The sequence below is a fragment of the Ambystoma mexicanum genome, chromosome 2p (genome assembly GCF_040938575.1).
Source record: "Ambystoma mexicanum isolate Mex_15411 chromosome 2p, UKY_AmexF1_1, whole genome shotgun sequence".
NCBI lineage: Eukaryota > Metazoa > Chordata > Amphibia > Caudata > Ambystomatidae > Ambystoma > Ambystoma mexicanum.
Genome location: NC_090923.1, coordinates 821,749,371 through 821,768,400, shown reverse-complemented (window position 1 = coordinate 821,768,400; position 19,030 = coordinate 821,749,371). Strand labels below are relative to the sequence as shown.

Genomic DNA, 19,030 nt, shown 5'->3' with positions numbered 1-19,030 from the left:
TGGGTTGTTGCCTGATATTAACATTCCCCTCTTAGAACGATAGCGATCTGAAGCCTCATCTACATTCCTGTCAATGATAAAATCAATATTTGTATAAGTGTTTCCAATGCATGTCCTTAAGGGCATGTATGCTTATGCTTTATTCAGCTCTACATTGATCTTTCTGCATGTATGGATTTTCAAGGTGACCATTCAAAAGGGTCCAAGGCGTCCCTATAGAAACACGCTTGTTCGCTTGTATTGATTTGTATTCGCTATTGAACTTTAAAAAGATGGCTGTATCATTCACACATTTGACAACGTCCCTGTGAACCATATCAACTAATGTGTCTGTTTCACCCTCAGAAACACCACTACACAGTTCAGACGGCAGTGTATAGCGGCTGCTGGCACTTTAACTTTTGTGGCGGTGGGGACGTGTCAAGGAAGATCAGAATTCCAACCTACAGCAGAATGTACCCAGTTGTTGACCAATGCACCCACATATAGCAAGCTGCACACTTTCGGGGACAATGCTAAGAAGTAAGCATGCTTGTCCTCAGGAGAAAATGGGGATGGGTAATGAAAGCAATACAATCACTCAAAAACCAAAATGATGTAGAAACAGACTAAAAGTCACTTACAAATAAAATAGCCTTATCAGACTCGATGATGACAGTTTGGGCTACTAGCCGCAGAACGTTTGAAATCAACATTGACCAACGTAATTACTTTCAATACTTTGCAGTTAGTTGTTGTCATGGTTTTTATGTGTGTTATAGTGTGTCTTCATTTCATAATGCTTTTGGTTTGAATTGAACTGAATAAATATATTTTATTTAGAGAATGAAAAAAACCATGACCTAATTGTGGCAGTGCATGAAAAAATGCGTTCTAAATTGTGGATGGTGTTGGGAAGGAGAGAGGGTCTTCACCCCGCCACCCCCCAGGCGATGCCAAATGAGAAATAAATGATAGTGGGCCCGTGCGGGGAGTAGCGGGGAGGGGGGGTGTGTGTGGGGAAAGATGCCCGGCCAAGCCAGAGCGGGTAGTAGACACATGCAAATGTAGACGTCATCTCAGAAATTAGCAGCCATGTTGGAACGTAGTCCCAAGTGCAGCGAACAGTATTCCCAGCGCCAAACAGCAGACCCCTTACATGAGTGCAAACAACCCCCCCCCCAGACCAGATCTCACAGAGTCCATGAAATTCACCATTGTTCAGCAGAAGTTACAGGCCCTCACTGCCTGGGAGTAATGCGCCCAGCAAGGTCATGAGAAGGGAGCAGCGCCCACTCCACAGAACAGGATAGCAAAGCCCTCCTGTCCCCAAAGATCCCTGCATGAGAAATAAAGCTTTGCAGCACTTTCATCCTGAGACCCCTGCATGCGACAGGATCATCCAAGCCCAGTCCACCGTCCATAAAAACCTTTGCATCCCCGATCGATCACTAAGATCAGAAGGCAAGGCTATCGCGCCATCCCAAGTGGGTCACATGATTTGTGCAGCGAGGTGCAGGGTGGCGTCTAAATTATAGCACAAACTGAAGGCGGAGGGCTTTGGGAGTTGCTGATCTGCTGGGGAACGAGTGAAGTGAAAGAATTAGGGTGACCTCAGCCCTCCCCGAGCCCATCCATATATCTGCCAGCTGTAGTGTAACCATGATAGAATAACATTGTTATCACTAGAGTATAATTGATTGTTAGGCCAAACTGGCATCGAATGATGAGCCCAGTGGTGCCCGCATGGGTGAAGACGGACAGATGAAGATGGGACAATGGTCTGGTATCCCATATGGAAAAGTCTCTACCTATATATATATATATATATATATATATACGTATATACGTACCATCCGCTAGGGATTGGATAATTGTTCTATTTGTAATGGCATCATCAGTGATGCTGTTTATGCTTGTAACATGCCACGCAGGCAGGCAGAGGCAGAACGTTCCATGGCAGCAGAGTCCTTTGTTGGCGCCTTTCCTTTTTGTATGGAAATAAATACTTGTTATCCTTGCAAGAGTTTTGTGGGCCTTTTTCCTTAGTGGGTTGTATTTTTCTGGTGTGAGCGCACAGGGGCGTGACTTCATTTGGTGACCCTAATGTGATCCCAGCAAACCCCAGCACTGACGGAGGCTTCCAGGCCACTTCTCTAGAGGAGCTGTGCCCACCTGCAGCGACCAGTCCCCCAAAACATGTAATTCCCAGAGTTTTACAGGAGCCGTTTTCACAGAAGTCCTGTCTGCTCTTTGAAGCGGGGCACAGAGTGAGGCGAAGAGGGACGGTTTGGACGAATAGGGTGTGGGGATATTTTGTTTAGATTAGACAGCACGGCAATGAAAGATGTACACATAGAGAAGGAAGAGAATTGCCGAGCAGCCACCACAGGGTATGTAAACATGAGGTCCGACAGGGGTGCAAGGTGGCCGAGTGAAGATGGGTGGATTACTGTGGATGAGTTTGAAGATGATAGGGAGGAGCAAGCGCAGCAGGCACCAGAGACAACCCCATGGGTGCAACGTTTGTGCAACGAGAGGATAAGGAGGTTTGGCTTGATGGCAGTGGCAAGGAAAAAGGGAAGCGTCAAAAGAAAAGCAGTGAAAAGAGTGGGTTTGCACATGCTGCTAACACACAAGGGCATGGCCCGAGCACAGTATTTGCCTTGGGCACAGACGGAGAAGAACAATTTGAAAAGGCACTCCCGCCATTGGCAACGGGGATGGGGAAGTGGATATGTGCATTTTGAAAACAGACTGCAGGTGTGCCCCTTGTCATGGGTGATATGAAAGGTTTACTTGTGGCAATAGTAGAAGATCAGGCTGGAGACACGTGGGTTAAAGCAGGTTACGCGGGAGTGAGATTAGATGACAATGCGCATGACGGCACACCATTCAATAACATCAGAGAGCAAGTGTGGGTGTGTTTCAGCACGCCTACCCTTTCACGTCAGACATTTAGTCAATTATGCAACATGTCATGGGCGAGGATGAAGACCCCACGCAGTACATTATTAAGGTTCAGGAGCTGTGGAGAGCAGAACGGTGGACCATTGGGACCGATCACTTCCTCTTTTCGATTTTGTGATCAAGAGGGGCTTACTGAAGGACGTACAGAAGGCACTAGATAAAATTGTGGGCATTGAGGTGAAGGGGTGGCTGGAAATACAGAGTATAATAGTGCACCATTGCAAGCGAATAAAGGAGCGTGAAAAAGAGACAGCACAACATCTACAGGCAAATCAGGCAAAACTAGTGCAGAGGAAGTTAGCTAAAGTAGTTTTGGAAGGGGTGATGACCACGCCTGCACAGGCAGAGGCAATTGGGAGCACACAAGGGAACGCAGATGTTAGGATAGTGGAACAGGCTCAACATGTATATGTACCATCCACTAGGGATTGGAGGGTTTTTCTACCTGTAATTGCGTCATTAGTGATGCTGTTTGTTCTTATAACATGCCACAAAGGTGGACAGAGGCAGAACGTTCGTCCTTTGTTGGCACTTTTCCTTTTGTATGGCAATAAACACTTGTGATCCTTGCAAGAGTTTCTGGGGCCTTTCTCTTCAGTGGGTTGTATTTTAGCTGGTGTGAGTGTACTGGGCCATGCCTTCGATAGAATAAAACAAGCTCTTTAACAATAAATTCATCAAGATATGTGGAAAACATGTGGGAGTCCTTCAACTGAGAACGTACAGAGCCAGGCAATGTTTGTTGCCACTTGGGAGGGTCTATACCCACGTTTTAGATAACTGTACCTTTCACAAAGGAGACATATCCATTTGGACATCAGACTCATGCCGCCCACAAAGACATTCCTGCAGTCAAATGCTAGGCCATTCTCCTGTGAACCACAGAATCAAGAGCAACCCCAGTCCCATTTTTCCACCGTGTTGGGCCTCATCAGTGAGGTGAAGCTATACCCCTCTAAGTACATTGAGAGGGGGTCCACGTCCGGATTACCCATGGTAACACATCAGGATGCTAGGAGAAAAAGAGGATTGGCTGGAGGCAGACTAAATACTAAAAATGTCTGAAAAAGAGTCATTAAGATCTAGCCCCTTTGGAAGAGCATACACAACGCGCCCGGAGAAACTCTATGGTCCATCCAACATATACAGTACCTTCGTCATCCATTATTCTAAGAGTTCCCAAACTGAACTTGGCTAAATATGAACATTTGATGAAGCGCCAAGTAGGTTGGCTTCGGAAGAGAACCTCATTCTTGATTTACTGATGACAGTCGTGCAATGGAGGTAGCCTTTGCTAAAAAGACCTTGTTTGGAATTCGATTTAAAAGCCAGTTGGTGCAAGTCTGAAAAGTGTGGCTCTTTACTGGAGTCTGCATGCATTCCGCTGTGGTCAGACACTGTGGAGGGAGCTTCATCCGCAGCTCATTAGTGCCATGACTCAGAACATTGGTACATTTGTTTTATTCTGGATCCTAAGTGCTTCCTCATGAAACACAGTGGGGATTCAGGGAGTCCATCACAGCGGTGAGTGCAAGGCTAGACCACAGTGTATTTTGTATTTGTATTTTATTTATTTGTATAGTGCACCCGGCCCTGGGGCAGCTGGGCGCATATCTTACAGCTATGAAGCTCTTAGGCAATACAGTTACATAGGAGAGTACAGTTACACAATTACATATTTACAACAATAATAAACAAGACACAAGGATGAGTGCAATCAAATGCAAAGGGCATAACCGCAGCTGCAGACATGCTAGTAAGTACCACTGGTCGCCTGGCAGTCAAGTTCATGCAACCAGTGTGTAGATTTTCTTTTGAAGATATGGAAGGATGGTTCCGATCTGATGGACATCGGCAGTTCCATAGTTTAGCCGCCTGTACAGGAAAGCTAGAACTCCCTGAGTTCTGCAGCTTAAATCTAGGGATGGACATAGTGTGGGCTTGGGCCGAATTTAGGGGCCTTGAAGAAGTGTGTGGTAGTAGTCTGTTAGAAAGCTAAGTTGGGGCAAGGTGGGCTCTGGCTTTGTGTGTTAAGGCTAGAGTTTTGAGAGCGATTCTGTGTTTAACAGATAGCCAATTAAGGTTACGTCTTGTATTGGATATATGTGACTTCTTTGGGATGTTAAGGGCAGCCCTGATAGCGTTGTTCTGTGTCACTTGTAATTTGCACATGTTTCTAAGGCTAGTCCCTAGAAAGAGTGAGTTTCAATAGTTGATTTTGGACATAACTAGCGTTCTAGCCAGGGTGATGCAGTTGGGTGTAGTGAGGAAAGGCCGGCATGCGCTAAGAAGCTTGCAGGTGTAAGCGGATGCTGCAACAACAGCATTGGTTTGTCTATTGAAAGATAAGGTGTCATCTAAATAAATGCCGAGAGTTTTAGTAATATTGGAAGCTGAGATGGTGTTGCCGTCAATAATGAAGGATTTGAATGAAGGGTCTAGTTTGTTCACTCTGGAACGGGAGCCAAATATTAGTATCTCAGTTTTCTCATCATTTAAACAGAGTCCATGATGCTCCATCCAGGATTGGATTACTGAGTAAATACCGGTAAGGACTTTGGAATCTTCAATGTGATTTCATGAGATTGGGATTAGTAGCTGGGCGTCGTCGGCATAATTAGTATACGAGACACCCATGGAGTCAAGAATATTGAATAATGGCTTAGTAAAGACATTATAGAGCGTAGGGGAGACACATGATCCTTGAGGGACCCCACAGAGTACAGGAGATGGTTCAGCAGAGGCTGAGGGAGAGAAATCTCTCATAGTTCTATTAGCAAGGAAAGAGCTAATCCAAGAGGTGGCGGAGTCAGAGAAGTGCGCAGCTGATTTTAGGTGTTGGCATAGTATTTGGTGGTTGACAAGGTCGAAGGCCGCTGATAGGTCAAGTAGTAATAGGAGTGCTAGTTTACCATTGTCTTTGATGTCATGCATTTGTGTTACAAGGTAAATCAAGGCCGTTTCTGTGCCATGTCTAGGACGGAAACCAGATTGTCTGAGGCCCAGGAGATTGTTGGTTTCTAGATAAGCTTGAATTTGTAGGTAAGCGGCGCGATCCAATATCTTTAGTAGAAAAGGCACTGTCGTAATAGGTCTGTAATTAGAGGGATTGCTAGGGTCAAGTGAGGGTTTTTTGAGGAGTGGAATGACCCAGGCATCTTTTAAGTTATCAGGTATCATGCCTGATTTGAAAGAGGCATTGATAAGACGAGTGATGAAAGGGGCAAGGTCCTGCACAGCCGCTTTAATGATAGGAGCTGGGCAGGAGTCACCTTGACAATTGGACGGTTTTAATTTTCTGATGTTTACCACTTCCCAAGTGTCTAGTGGAGAGAAGCTGAATGGTTTTATAGATGGATCAGGGCCAGTCTTAATGTTGCTAGATGTCTTGTGAACAGGGTTGGTCGGCAGGAGTAGTTTCTTTTGGTTAATTTTAGTTTGGAGCATCGATATTTTGTCTAGTAGTGCCTTCTGGATGTTAGTACACCACGCAGCATCTGTGCTACAGTTGTCGATAGGGGCAATGGGAGATTCAAGTTCTTTGAGGATCTTAAACAATTCTTGTGTATTCGATTGAGCGTGAATGATATGTTCATTATAGTTATTTTTTTGGGTTAGAATGATAGCTCCTTTATAGTTTGAGGAAGCTATGGTCAGGGTGGTTTTGGTATTAAGTGATTGGCAGTTTTTCCAGCGTGCTTCTGCATTTTGTTTGGTTTTGCGAAGTTCTCTCAACTGCGGTGTGTACCAGGAGTTAAGATGGGAGCGTGGTTTGGCTTTGCGCATTTTAAGTGGGGCAATGATGTTTAATGCTTTCAGGATAGCCTGATTATAAGCGTCAACCAAAACTGTAGGGTCCTCAGTGTGTAGTGTACTGTTGAGAATAGGAAGAATGAGGGGGAGCAGTTTATCTGTAGTAATGTTTTTCTTATTACGAGGGAGGGTCGCTGGTGCGGTGTTAATAATGGGACAGTGAGGAGTGGCATTGATGGCGAATGTTATCTTGTGGTGGTCTGACCAAATGCATGTTGTGATGGTGGTCAAATTGATATTGTAGTTAAGGTCAGCAAGCCAATCTAAGGTTCTACCTTTGTTATGAGTTGGTTCATAAATATGATGGGTATAACCTAGATCTGAGAGTGTACTAGCTAAGTCATTAGCATTAGTGTCTGCTGGGTCACTAAAGCCAAGGTTGAAGTCTCCAAGTATTAAACTTTGCGAGTTAGGTTTGACATTGTTGGTAAGGAGTGACAGAATGTCCTCAGAGAAGGTTGAGATTGGACCAGGTGGTCAGTAAATGATGTGTAATGTGACCGTCTGGTTGGAGGATAAAGGCAATTTGAGACATAGAGATTCAGCCGAAGAGATCTGGAGGTTAGGGATGGCTCTGATGTCAAGTGAGTTCTTGAAAATAATGGCGATTCCCCCCCCCTTTAGCTTGGGCCGTATTTCTGTCACATCTGATTATGGAGTAGTTGGCTGGGATGGCTAGAGATAGTGATGGACCTGAGGTTGCATGTAATCATGTTTCTGTGCCAGCGAGGAAGTCAAGGTTTTCAGTGGTTAGAAAGTCAGTGATATCCAGTGCATGGGCCGAGATAGATCGAGCATTGATAAGGGCTGCCTTGATCAATTTGTCCTTCGGGATGTTTTTATGAGTTGGTGTGTGACTTCTGTTGACAGTTGTGTTAGGAAGGGTTGTGTACAAGGCCTTGGGGGCAAGATCTTTTTTGATCTACGTTGCCTGTAGGTGTGAAGTTAATGTACTGAATCTGGATCTAATCTGAGATTTCTTAGGAGAATAGATTGTTGATTCGGTAGTAGTTTGGTTGAATGGAAGTTCTTGGTGGTAAGTGAGGGGTGAACAGGGGACTTGCTGAGCGTCAGCGTCCGAGAGCTACTAGTTAATAAATGAGTTCTAGATCTCAATTTAGAATTTCTGGAAGCTATGGGGCATGGTTGGTTAGGTGTAGTTTTGGAGGCGAAGTATTGTAGCCATAGTGCCGGGTCGTTTAGGTACGGGTTGTGTGGTGACACAATGTCCGTCGTCCTATGTAAGTGAACGCTAGCTGAGGCCCCTGTAAGGTAGGCCATGTGAACCATGGGGCGTGTAAAGGATGGAAAAGAAGTGTGTTGATAGTATGATGAGATAATAGGGAAGGGACTGGGCGGGTTGCTGATGTGCAGTATGTAGAGGAGCGTGGTCAGAGTCATATACATAGTGAGCTAGAGTAGATGTGCGTGTATGTCACTATAGTATCACAATGGAAAACGTTCCGGTCATGATAGGGTGGAAGGTCCTAATAATGGCACAATTTGCATTGACTATTGGATACGAGTACAAGTATTACAGTGAGAATCACCTAATCAAGGAGGTGTACAAATATGAAATAGCACAGTGATATTTCCCCGATCAATGGTAATATAGGCCCAGAGATATCAGGACACAATTTTATAGAGGCAGTTGAGTGTGTTAAGCGAATGACTGATACAATGGTCTTGTGGGTCGGCATGCGAACTGAGGGTACAAAGCTGCGACCAAAGTAACTATCACCCTCGTAATACTACAGAGAAGTGGTAGAATGACGGTTAGAGGAGTACAAAATGGCATGTCGTTATAATCAACTGTAATGAGATGGCTAAGACAAAGTAGAACGGATAGGAATAAGTTATCTACAATGACATTCGGCTTGTGCAAAGAACACACAGTGGATGTTATGCAAACAGGAACATTCATGCATGGGTTCCAACGAGGAGGCAAGGTTATTTAGGCACCCTATCATGATATTACAGTGGCACAGCTAATAGGCTTGTGATGGTGTTCCCGGAACCTCTTTCCCCTCTGAATATCAGGTGTATACCCAATACTTCCATAGGTGAGCAAGGAGTGCCAGGACTAGTTGTCTCTGGTTGGCTTAATTCAACATCAGTATATTTACAAATGTAATATTGCCCTCTAGCATCTATTTCTGTGATTTGCACTGTGTTGAGGTTGGACATTAATTGATGTATTTGAAAGAAGGCCCATTGCAACATGGAGAAATTCAAACAAATACACATATGCAAGCTTAAATAGTGGCATCTAGCCAACTGGACTTCACTGACCGTCCCTTCCTTCTGGGGCATTGTTACAGAGCTCTTCTTAGTGCACATGTCACGTGCTACCACCAGCCAGTAATGCACAGATCCCTGAGCAACCTCCCTTCAGCAACAGTTTCCCACACCTTGAGCAATGCTGCTATAGTGCTCATTATTAACGTGTTCACTCTACGTCTCATCTACATTTTTAGGTTTGGCCACAAGTTGGAGAAGCCGCCTTGGCCCAAAATTATCGTATTGTATAGTGTGATGTTTCTGTATCTGTGTAATGGTACAATACGATCTCTTCTTGCGGGTAAGCATTCATTCAAAAAGATTTTGCCCGACCCTTATATTTATGTGCCATTAAAAACCAGATTTGAGGACTGTTCAATACTACCTGCCTCCAACAAAAACAAAGCAACAGTAGCCCTGTCTTGCCATCCCATTCCAGCTCTAGTTCCTTCCAGGCCTCCGAAGCGAGCATCCTCTCAGTCTTGACTGCATGTCATCTTAGAGCATTGAAGCTTTTTTACTGTGCCAAATCACCACGATAGTGGTCGCAAAGTGTGCCAATCCTTGTCCAGGATTTTAGGGTATACTGTGTTCCCACCCAGGGATCGCCAGACCTTAGTCTGCTGGAGGAAAATGAAAATAGGGCATTAGACATAGATGAGGTATAGAAAGGAGGATAGGAAGAATAGACGGAAGCTTGAACTGAGGAAAAGAGTCAGTGGAGAGATTAAAACAGTGAAATGGTAAATATAGGCTCTACGCGATGTGGTCGTAAAAAAATTGTCGAATGCGATTTCATCAGAAAAATTTAAATGTGTTGACTTTGATGCAACTATATATGCCAGAGATTTGATGAAATAGGATTCGACCAATTCTTCCATGGCCAAACCGTTCTATCCCATAAATGTATAGGCTGGATGCATGAGGGCCTTGACATTTGCTAGGGCTCTCCTAAGTATAGTGAAGGCAAGATTGACCATGTTACCACTGGGATAGGCCATGCCATTCATAGCTCTTGAGTTGGCTGTCAAGGACAACAATGTCCAATATATAGGAAAGTCCATTTGAGCCAATTCACACATTCCACAATGCCACCGAGTAGCCATCACTGGAAGTTCACCTCCAGTTCTGAGCCACAACAGCAAGGCATTGTGGGTATGCAAATTAGTTCAAATGGAAACCTTTTCTCCAGGAAATTGTCTTTGTCTAAGAGGGTAGTTCTACTTTATACATACAGATACTGCACGGATGATCGCCAATAAGGGTGAAACCAGATATGTGGTATGTGGTTGTCCTGGAAGCCTTGCAAATGTCTGACGTGTGTTAATTAAGCTATTTATAAAGTAACACTGACCTCTTAGACAAAAACAATTTCCTGAAGAAAAAGGTTTGTATTTGAGCTAATTTGCATACCCCCAATGCCTTGCAGTTGTTGCTCAGAACTAGAGGAGAACTTCCAACAATGGCTACTAGGCGGCGTTGGGGAATGTGTGAATTGGCTCAAATGGACTTTCCCACTTTCACATTTCAGGTGAAAGTTTTTTTTTTCCAAACCTTTTTGAACCCACCAAAACTTTCTTGGTGTTTTATATAATGTGTTGCTTAAGTATAAGACATTTTTTGAAAAAAATAAGATAAACTGAGAAGAAAAGATGAAGGAAGCCAAGGTTCCAGCACTGCAGTAAGTGGCGGGAGCCCCACTCCATCATCCAGATGCAGGGGATCCCAGCCACAGCAGACCACTTTTAGAAAACCAGCCCCACTCCATCATCCAGATGCAGGGGATCCCAGCCACAGCAGACCACTTTTAGAAAACTCACAACTGCGCCTTCAACTATATTCAGAACCCAGTATAGGATCCTGCATATAGAACCTACTGAAGCCTTAAATACAGTTCTGCAGCTGTTCAAACTGGTATATATGTCCTGCATTTTACAGACATCTCTTTATTAGGGTGATTATTGTGACCAATCAAAACAGAAGCATCCATTATTCGGTTAAACGGTTTTCTTAAGGAATCACTATAAGACATGTTTAACATTTAAAGTTGTGGACATTATGTTGTTCCCATAATGCTCATTGCTTTTATGCAAATTGCCAGGATTGGGTTCTCTTAGGTGAGGTAATTTGGATGGGGGTGCCTAGCTCCTTCTCTACAGAACCATCAACTCTACTACCAACTTGTTAGGGACAGACTCCCAGGTATGCCAGAGTGATGCTGGGGTCCGTGTACTTGAAGGGCCTAACTCCCTCCCCAGAATAAACAGAGGACTCAGTCAGACGGCAAGTTCATACTGCAGTTTATTACAGACAAAACCCAACAGGGATCGATACGAAAACTCAGACAAATTCCAGCATGTCACACAGTAAATGGCACGCAGGCCGCTTTTGTTCAACAAACACATCACTACTCCATCGCCGTTCTCGAAAAACCTATCGCAGTGTGGGATTGACCGTCAGGAGCATAATAAACAATATGGGTACCTTAAGGTGTTGGTCTACTGGCTTTTGCATGTTGGTAGCTGGTCTGTCCCGTCCCCAATTTACTAACTAATACATTGTTGCAGAATAGTGGACTTACCATTGGTTCTTGCCCATTGCTATCTACTGCTAGGGTACTAAACTGTGATTGGCTAGAGCTGACGTCCCCAGGCCTGGGACCTGAAACAGTTCTCAGCTCACTATGCACCTTTTCAAGGTGATGCGAACGATTATGTGTCCGTATTGTAACATGTGTACCCCATCTTTACCTTATAAGACCATGTCCCGCTCGTTGCAACATTTGTTGCACATTTTTGCATACTTGTTGCATCCTGCATCTGGCTGCCTGGGATCGGTTCTTCCTTCCCACCACAGATCACTGTCCATTGTCTGCTTCACTTACATCACATGTCTACAGATCACGAAATTGAGCTATGCAGCTCCGAATTATGAGGATTTTTTCCATTTCTGTGCAGCTGGTCCCTTTGTCGTGTGGGGATTGGAATGTTTTCATATCTCTTAACCTTGGCTGTGGATTCTTGTCTCATGCGCCTTGCTCCATGTCCAGCCTGATTCAGCTCAACTTGTCTCCTGCTCAGTAATTTGAGGCCTGCTGTAATTTTTCGAAACGTTTTAATGCGATTTCTACATTGTCCATGTTACACTACATTCTTTATGAGTTAGCTATACATAGTTTGATCAGGTTCTATATATACTCCTGTATGTCCACGCGACCATTGGCTTCAAGCATCAGCAAGCCCGATCAGGATCTCTTGTGCCTTGCGATTTCTGCGTTACTGCGTTTGGCTAATGGCAAAATAATAAAAGCAGTGACAGCAGGTATATGTATCTGTCCTCTAACCATAGAACTTTACGCTTGTGTTCTTCATGTATTCGAGTGTGTGTTTCTGCCATGCAGTGTGCAGTGCACTGTGCTTCATGTCTAACCCTGCTATGTCGTGGTGTCTCTAGTGACGTCAGCAGCATGGCCTTTGGTGCTTAGTCCAGGCTGCCCATATAGCTGTCTCTGACCATAGTCTTCGGCTCTTCCTCCACGCATGGGCAGATTTGTACCTCACCTGGTCTGTATGGCTGGCTGAGGGGGTACCTCTCTGTGTATTTGTCAATCATCGGTGCATTTGGGATTGGTCCGAAATAGAATGGGTGGTTGCAGTATTTACTGGCCTTTCGTCTTGTCATGAACTTGGTGGGAGGGGGTGGTAGGACCCTGACTCCCTCTTCAATTTCATTCCCCGGCAGTCTCCCAAAACCTCCATCGAGCCGGGCTCCCTCCACTCTGCAATGCTTGCTTTTTAAAAACATACCTTTTTTTAAATTTCCGATTTCCGGTTCCACTGCTGGGATTCCAATGCAAGCTGTGCCCCTTACAAGCCAGTGTCATATCCACTTCACTATTTGGAAGGTGTTGGACTGCCTTTGTTGCAGTTAATAGACTGCTTCTCACATAAGCCCAGGTTGTGGGCTTTATGTGGCAGGCAGTCTATTGAATAAAACAAAAGCAATCCAGCAGCTACCAAACAGCACAGTATTGTGCTATGTCGTGTAGGGGCTGGATTTATTTTGTTTCATTTGATAGACTGCTTGCCACATGAAGCCCCATCATGGGTTCTACGTGGCGGGCAGTCTATTGAATGAAACAAGTGAATTCCACCATTCACCGAATAACTCAGTAGGCTGTCACACTGTCTGCTACCAGCAGGTCTGGGGTTCTGATCCCCAGCAAAGAAAATCTCTTTTCTTGCTGTTGGGAGTGGTGGGTGATTACATTTAACATGCATTTAAATTAGCACCATTAGTATGTCATTGGACCCCACAGCATGCAGTGTTATGCAGTCTCCCCTGGTGGTCATTTAAATTCATTTTCTTCCAGCTCCTTCCACTACTTGCATGAAATGCAGAGCACACTCCAAAGCCCCTCGATTTCTCACCCCACTTCAAGCACTGGTGCTGCTTAAAGTACAGTGGCAGAACTTTAAGTGCCTGGTGGCATCAAAACACAAAAAGGAGGAACTTGGACTCACTCGCACCTCAATGATCACTGCAGAGCGCTGCTGGGAGGAGACTCTTTGATTTGCTAAAACAAGCCTTTCACCTAAGAAAAGAACGTTTCCAAACGTTGTTTTATTTTATGGGCCGTTAACTGGAGAATGTATGCACCCGTTTTCGTGGGTGGTTGATGTCTCTGTGCCTGCGTGTTGCACATAGAGCTCTGCAGCAGGCACATTAACCGCTTTAGCTATCTTTCTAGGTGGCAACATGTGACCGGTATGCTGCCAACATATCTCTGCAGCCAGCTATTTAACACCCTGGGTTTTCACAAAGAAGGGAAGAAGTTGCACTGGGCTATCTGATTTGGGTTTTTGTTTGCATTTGAATGTTCTTGCTTTTTTTTTTTTACTGCTGACTTGCTATATATATTGAGCACACCGTTTTACAGAGTGTTTTCTAAATTTCAAGAAAAGCATCACTACTGTTTCTTATCCAATGGCAGAACCCTTGAACATTTTCGGGGAGTTTTAACAGAGTGGAGTTGGGTTGTGTTTTAGCTTAATAGGTTGCGAATTTCGCTGTGTCACTGGGTCCCAGGGACACACACAAACCCTTCAGATGCTTTCACATGTGCAAACACACAGTACTGATTGCAGGCGGGATGGAAACAATCTCTATTGAGGACACGGCCCTCCCGCAGGGATCATTTGCCTGTTTACATGACACGCACACTGGACAGTTTCACACATCTCTGACGCAGATGCCCTCCCTCATCCCAGCACACATTTATGAAAGATGCACGCAGTATTTTATTTTCAAAATCGATATAGAGTAATATATTTACCACCATTGGGGGGTGGGGGGGGGCGGTCGAAATCCCTTTAAAATACAATAAAAGATACACCCATGAACATGCCCTCAGTAAAATGTACAGGTTCCCCTCAGCGAAATGCATTTTCCCCTCAGTGAGATGCATAAGCTCTCCTCAGTAACACTGTCAGGCTCCCTTCAGAGAATCGCAGAGGCAGAGCTACAGAGGGCAGCCGGGTTGGCCACCACTCTTGGTTCCTCCCCGGTGCCTATCCGTCTGCCAGACTCCCGCAGGGATGGCGCTCTAATTGAGCAACAGCCATGATATTTTTTAAAAATTGAGTTGTTCAGCACTGCTGCTATATATTTTTTTAAATCAACGCTGCGTGTGGCGTGCTGCTCCACGCGCATCGGCACAGCACTCACTATAGCAACCACGTTGGCATTGCGCTGCCGGTGTACCCCAGCGATTCAAGTCCTTCTGGGGTGCGCCAGAGCCGCCTACATGTGTCCAGTGCACCGCTGTCCAATGCCTACGGTAAGTGTGTTTTTATTATGTTTATATGTATGTATGTGTGCCTATGTGTGTTAATGCATGCAATTGTGTTGGAATGTATGTGTGTGTTTGAGTGTGTGTATGTGGTTTGAATGAAATGCATTTTGTGTGTGTGTGTGAGTGTGGGTGTTTAGGACTAGTTGAGTGAGTCTGTTGCTGTGTGTGTATCTATGTATGCATGCATGCTTATGTTGGGATTGGAGTGTGTCTGGGCATGTGTGTGTGTGTGTGCATGTGTTTGTATCATCTCTGTAAGGGATTTACAGTGACCAACCCTACGATTTGTAGGGCTGGTTCCTGTAAATCCCTTGCAGAGACTGCGGGCATAGATAGGTTTTGTGCCAGCATCCTCATGGATGTGATGTACAGCCTAACAGTGACCAATACTGGCAAAGATAGGTATCTATGCCAGTCATTTTCACTTTAAATCAAATCCATGAAGCTGCTGCCACGACCACTCTATACCAAAATGAAAGAGGTGATGGCTGGAAGGATTAGAATTAATCTTAACCTCTGGCATCACCCTGGGCAACCCTCCAGACCATCGTTCTTCACCTGTGAAGCCATTACAGAAAAGGGATAGACCATATGCAAATCAGGCTTGGTCCCACCATAAAAAGGGGAAATTCCGCCTGCACTGCCAGGTCACATCCCTTCTGCACGAGACCACAAGCCTCCCCAGACATCTTTCTGCCTCATTGGGTATCATCTTTGAGGAGTAGCTTGGGTCTGTAGGTCACATGCATTAAGCTGCTGCCTCAGCCTATCCATGTCAGTAGTGATCACTTTAAATCAAATATATGAAGCACTTCAGACTTAATGCTTGTGATTTAAAGTGACCATTACTGGCATGGATAAGCTGTGGCAGCAGCTTCATGCATGTGATTTCAAGTGACCATTACTGTCATAGAAGGTTTGTCCTATATATCCTAGTGGTGGTCCCTTGAAGTTACATGCATAGAGCTCTTCAGTTATGTGATTTGAAGTGGGCATTACTGGCATGGATAGAACAGCCTTTTTATGTCAGTCATTGAAACTTTAAATCACATGCATGAAACTGCTGCCACAGCCTATCTATGCCAGTAATGGTCGCTTTAAATCAAATGCATCATGTGTTTCATTCATGTGATTTAAACAGGGACAGCTGGCCCATAATTGATAGTTCATACCCAAGCCGTGCATGCACATTTGGCCGTGCAAGGCCAGGGGTGTTTTGCTTCCCCAGCCTTGCCTGGCCCATTGGGGATGCAGACTGGGGTACTGTATGTTTGTATGTTCAGGAGGGCACTGTGGCACCTCACCACACTTACAATCGGGTCGGGCACCACATAAGTAGCACTCCGGCTCCTACATGCTTGTGCAGGAACCAGGAAGTGCTCTTCTTTCTGGTTCCTGTTCGTGCTGCACAGGAGCTAGAGGGCTTTCTGGAGGCTGCAGCAGAGCTGCACAAGGATCAGTTTGGGCTGTGTGCAGGTATGATTTTTTTGTTTATGTGTTATATGTGTGTAAATCAGTGAGTGTATGATGTATGGGTGCGAATGTGAAGGAATTAGTGAATGCTGTGTGTAAATGGAATGAGGGAGTGAATATGTTGTGTGAATATGTGCACGTGTGTGTGTTTGTGCTGGGCTGGGAAGCCTGTGGGGACACAGCAACAACAAATTATTTACTGGGCATTTATCATATATGTCCAGTAAAAACCAATTATCCTTTCTTTCATCAACCAGCAGTTGATAAAAACAATTATGGTGTGTTATCACATGGCTAGACTGCCATTTTGGGCCAGCCAGTCTAGCCATATCTTACTGTGGCATGACATTTATTTTTACCAGGCATCTATGATAAACTAAGTATGGTATATGTTATACTTGGCTAGACTGCTGGTACTTTGGCACAGCCAGTATAGCTTTTTCAGTGGCATGCATTTTATGGTGTTCATCTGTCATAAAGTAAGTAAAATAAGGGTTATTATGTGGCAGGACTGGCAATTTGGTGTATCCAGTGTAGTTATTTATTCCTGTGCATGGCATTTCATAATGGGCATTAAGGATAGAGACACCATGATAAGTGTTATTACGGCTCTAAACTGGACCTCATTGTGCAGCCAGTTCAGAATGACTTTCATATTTTGGAATGACATTTTTAAAGGCCAAGTCAACAGGAGTATTTTGTGTTGCAGGGATACGGCCATGTTTTGGCACAGGCAGTGTGGGCATGTTTTCTTAAAGCATGGTTACTGTCATTATGTGCATAGAAAACATGAGTATGTTCTTTTGTGGCATTCTGGCAGATGCTGATGCAGCCAGCATGGACATGTATGGGTACAGCCAGTGGGAAAATGTTTTTTACTGGCATATAGTGAGGGTGAAGGCATCCTGAAAATGTATCGGAAAATGCTCATGTGCACTGGTGGCACTTGCATCTATTGATTTTATGGGCTGGAGCCTACAAAACCAATTGTAAACTGTCTGGCTTTTTACCCAGTTCCCTCACACAAAGGGTGCTGTATAATGCACTATTTTAACTCAATATAAAACATGTATTCTCAGGTCACTCTGGCATATTTGGGGGAAATATTTACACCCCTCCATTAAAAGAATTCACCAGCCACCACTGGATTTAAAGCGACCATTAAAGGAACAGACATGATAACCCATCTATGCCAGAATTGGTCTCTTTAAATCATAAGCAACAAGTGCTTCAACCTTCATGTGTGTGATTTAAAGAGACCATTACTGGCAATGATAGGTTGTCCTATCTACGCTGCTATCACACGTTGTCCATGCCAGCAACGGTCACTTTAAATCATAAGAATGAAGGCTGAAGGGCTCCATGCATGTAATCTAAAGTACCCGTTACTGGCATAGATAGATTGTGACAGCAGCCTCACACATGCTATTTACACTGACCATTACTGGCATAGATAGGTTGTGACAGCAGCCTCACGCATGCTATTTACACTGACCATTACTGGCATAGATAGGTTGTGACAGCAGCCTCACACATGCTATTTACACTGACCATTACTGGCATAGATAGATTGTGACAGCAGCCTCACACATGCTATTTACACTGACCATTACTGGCATAGATAGGTTGTGACAGCAGCCTCACGCATGCTATTTACACTGACCATTACTGGCATAGATAGGTTGTGACAGCAGCCTCACACATGCTATTTACACTGACCATTACTGGCATAGATAGATTGTGACAGCAGCCTCACACATGCTATTTACACTGACCATTACTGGCAATGATAGGTTGTCCTATCTACGCTGCTATCACACGTTGTCCATGCCAGCAATGGTCACTTTAAATCATAAGAATGAAGGCTGAAGGGCTCCATGCATGTAATCTAAAGTACCCGTTACTGGCATAGATAGATTGTGACAGCAGCCTCACACATGCTATTTACACTGACCATTACTGGCATAGATAGGTTGTGACAGCAGCCTCACGCATGCTATTTACACTGACCATTACTGGCATAGATAGGTTGTGACAGCAGCCTCACGCATGCTATTTACACTGACCATTACTGGCATAGATAGGTTGTGACAGCAGCCTCACACATGCTATTTACACTGACCATTACTGGCATAGATAGATTGTGACAGCAGCCTCACACTTGCTATTTACACTGACCATTACTGGCATAGATAGGTTGTGACAGCAGCCTCACACTTGCTATTTACACTGACCATTACTGGCATAGATAGGTTGTGGCTGCATCCTCCTCAAAATGGTATAACGTCCACCTATGTAGCGTACTGTTGGTGACATGGTATTTATTGGATTTTTTCATGTGCTTTCTTTTAAAACTTTATAATTTTCAAGAAAAAGGACAAAACTGACGAAACAAAAAAACATCAAAAACTAATTCAGGGAGAATCCTAAAAAATACAAATGCAAAGTCACAGCAAAGTGTGACCTTATCTAAGCAAGGCTGATATTGGAACATGTACAAGTCTTCAAGTTATTAAAAACACAGAGCTCCCATCGTAGTCACCAATCCAACCCCTCACAATGATAATAGAGAACCAAAACTCACCTCCAGTTCTAATGCCAGGGGATAATAAAATGTGTTGTCGAGAGGTTAAATCAACAAGAAATATTTAAGCATCTGTG

The 19,030-nt window shown here is 44.3% G+C and overlaps 1 protein-coding gene across 4 annotated transcripts in view; it reads right to left on the bottom strand.

The window, feature by feature from the left end:
* The window catches only part of LTBP4 (latent transforming growth factor beta binding protein 4), a 1,283,510-nt gene that overhangs the window by 450,678 nt on the left and 813,802 nt on the right, over nucleotides 1–19,030 (bottom strand). The gene's annotated exons all lie outside the window — the stretch shown is intronic.